Genomic DNA, 3,602 nt, shown 5'->3' with positions numbered 1-3,602 from the left:
CTGGAAATTGTCTGAGGATGAGTATTCTCTTGTATTATCCGTCTCTTCTAATATCCTGGCTTGTCTGAGTAGACTACGTGTCACGATCTTGGATGGATACATATTTCGCTCCTCATCACTTTGTTTTCATGGACTTTATAAGTCTATAGATTATTATAATAGTAAAAAAATATCTAAAAAAATATATGATACAATAAATAACTACAAATTAAGATAAACAAATCTAACACAATGCGATATATTTTTTTTCTGATCCTCTTACTATTTTTCTTTTCTTATCAGCTGCAAAGTACTGACTCAAGCTTACATAAAGTTTTTGCATAAATTGATAGCTTCCGGTTACAATTGACAATTTATTAATTCTTGAATTCAAGAAGGCGCGCAAAAAATGATACAGCTTTAACTAGCATGTCTCTAAATTTCTAATCACTTGCTAATGGAGCAAAGCTTTCCATATATCGTAAAATTTGGACTAAGATACACTAATAGCCTGTTTGACTTTTGTGTTGAGGGCATATTGTGTGCTTAACAGCCTATTACATTATGTTTGATAATTAAGTAAGATCCAGTTATAAGCCCGCAGTTGACGTCTCAGCCCGGCCTTGTTCACTATTATAATGCGGAAATGGGTGCAGGGGTGACCCCTAGTTCCAATTGCGAACTGCTACAATGAAAATAATTAAATTTTCTTTCTCTCCATTGTGCCCCGCATCAGATCGAAAAAAATTAAATTCTCTTGTATTACTTCATATTAATAGATGTCGACAAACTTGGCTTGCTGAAATCCTCGAGTTCTTGAAGCAATCACCCAGTAGTTTGTGTCTGTGAGTATCTCTTTCTGTAATTTTGATTTGAGATAGAAAACGAAATTCACTCAGGCCCCTTCGTTTTGTAGCTTCAATGAGCGAATTGAACCGGCGACGTGCATCTAGGGTTTGCATTATCCATCGATTGGTGTATCCACTATCTTCGTAGGTATATCCACAGTGCCGACGATTTCGAGTGAGTTCAATTTGCCCTTTTATATTTCAATTGGATCTATAGCAAATTATATGTTTTCACGGCAAAATGAATGCGAAAGGTTTTGAATTCAAGCAATATGTGTTGGGCTAACTTGTTTCGAAGTGGTTTCTCATGAAAGATATGAAATTGAGTCCCGAACAAACCACGACCATTCGAATTTGTTCTGATTTTTATGCTTCTGTATGTTCAACTGCAATGTTTAAAAAAATTGGGTGCTTGCTTGCTTCCACAGAGTTATCATTCATGGAAAGTAGGAATGCATACGTGATTTTGGCTATTGAAGAGATTTTACAAGCTCAGCTGTTGCAGCTTGTTATCATCGTCGATTTTATAGAACGGACCAGAAATAGAAAATGAATGCGGAGTGTCCTGGTTGAGCCATATGGGATGCTTCACCGGATCCCTGATCAGGTGAAGCATCTAGATAGGATGATATGATTCAATGATACCAACTGTATTGCAAACCTTAGAATGGATCGAAATACCTTTAGTAGGTTATGTGTGTTGTTGAGACAGCTAGGTGGTCTTAGTAGTGGTCGTTATGTTAGTGTCAAGGAGCAGGTGGCTATGTTCTTATCCATGTTGGCACATTATAAGAAAAACAGGATCGTCGGGTTTGATTTTTGGCGTTCCGGGCAAACAATTTCTCATTACATTCATGTGGTTCTAAAAGCTGTATTGAGGTTGCACATCATTCTGTTAGTGAAACCAATGGCTGTGGCCGAGGACTCGACTGATCCACGTTGGAAGTGGTTCAAGGTAATTACATATATTCTTCCTTTTCACATCATTTAACTAAATGATTCCAAAAAAAATGAATTTTGCTAAGCTATATAAAGAATGGGCAGAAACTTGAAGGTTGTGTGATTGACTAATCCTATTTATATTTGTTTGCTCGTGTGTTCTTTTATTTTTTTAGGGTTGCTTAGGTGCCTTAGATGGTACATACATTGATGTGATGGTTCCTAACTGTGATAAGCCGAGGTATCGAACGCGGAAGGGGCATATATCGACTAATACTCTAGCGGCATGTGACCATAATATGAAATTCGTTTACGTTCTTCCTGGATGGGAGGGGTCAGCAGCGGATGCTAGGATCTTACGTGATGCCCTTAATCGAGTAAACGGCTTTAAAGTCCCTAAGGGTAACACCTTCATTTTATTTGCATTTTTTCCTTGTGCGTTATAGATTATTAATAGGAATATATAGGTTGTTTTGTAACTAGGTTCCTTGTTTATACATAAGGTTCTTACTACCTTTGTCATAATGGATACGCGAACGCCGAGGGCTTCCTCGCACCATACAAGGGCGTCCGATATCACTTGAAGGAGTGGGGGCCAAACGCTGCTCGTCCCCAAAATGCCGAAGAATTATTTAACTTGCGCCACATGAGGTCACGAAACGCAATAGAGAGAGCGTTTGGGATAATGAAAATGAGGTGGGGTATACTTCGGAGCACGAAATTCTACCCCGTCAAGGTGCAAAATCGATTAATTATGGCATGTTTTCTTATTAATAATTTCATTCATGGCGAGATGGTTGTGGATCCGATAGAGCAAGCATATGATGACCTGCCACATGACACCCAATATGTTGAGCCCGATCACGGTGAATTTGTAGATGCTGTGGAGCCGTCACGGGCTTGGACTGCCCATAGGGATGCCATGGCAAACTCAATGTGGCAGCAGTATATACTTCAAAACTGATAGGTGCTAAAAATACGCACCGACTTGCTGAATTTTTAACTTACACGCGCTGTGAAATTGATTGAATTGTGATTTATATATTTTGTTTTGTTTTTAGTATTCTTTTGCATATGAGAATGTGTGCTACCAGTTGTGGTTTATTTGGTTATATTTATGATTTTTGATAAAGTGTTGGATAAGATTCCCTTCTTATAATGAAATTTGCAGAAGCACTTCTCCCAATTCTGTCAATTTTCACTAAGCATTCTCTTTTTTTTTTTTTTTGGTCTTTTCCATGTTGTGGCAGTAGATCAATGGAGGGGCGTCGCTTTGGCTGGAACAATGTTATATTTTGCAGTTGTGGCAATGGACCTATGATTTTGAAGCGTGCAAGTAAGCAAGCGCGAAATGTTGGACGATTTTACTATAAATGCCCCATCAACAAGGACCACTATGGGTCGTTCATGTGGTGGGATGAAGTCCATCAAGGAGTTCAAGCTACGCCTTTTTGGTGGTGTTTTGTAAAAATTGTTGCTGGGGATAAACATGTATTTGCCCCCGTTTTTTTTATTTTAATTTTGTGTGCTTGCTCGCTGCCTCAGAAGACAACTTTACTGCAAATAACTAAACTATTTCTGCTGCAACTATGGAACTATAGCTTGTATTCAGACACAACCAAAGTGATGTTACGTTTATTAATACGTGTTGTGGTTGATTTTCTCTACTTATTGCTCTCAGTTTGTTCACAATGTTGCCTCCATTAATGCTCTATGTGGTGAATTGATATTAGGTGAATGTATATGTTATATATTATTATGTGTATCACCATCTAAATTTTCAAATATATTTTATAATACTATACTTATATCACCACAACTATGGGTGTGATTTTA

General features: G+C 37.8%; 1 long non-coding RNA gene across 1 annotated transcript; it reads left to right on the top strand.

The window, feature by feature from the left end:
• Positions 1–660: 660 nt before the first annotated feature.
• LOC131025879 (uncharacterized) lies at positions 661–3,389 on the top strand. The gene is made up of 5 exons (XR_009102192.1): positions 661–824; positions 896–1,002; positions 1,256–2,168; positions 2,270–2,733; positions 3,020–3,389. It is a non-coding gene; the product is annotated as an uncharacterized LOC131025879 (long non-coding RNA).
• Positions 3,390–3,602: the final 213 nt, after the last annotated feature.

This window comes from Salvia miltiorrhiza, chromosome 1, assembly GCF_028751815.1.
Source record: "Salvia miltiorrhiza cultivar Shanhuang (shh) chromosome 1, IMPLAD_Smil_shh, whole genome shotgun sequence".
Classification (NCBI taxonomy): domain Eukaryota; kingdom Viridiplantae; phylum Streptophyta; class Magnoliopsida; order Lamiales; family Lamiaceae; genus Salvia; species Salvia miltiorrhiza.
The sequence above is the reverse complement of the archived record's forward strand: the minus strand, read 5'-3'. Positions and strand labels throughout refer to the sequence as shown.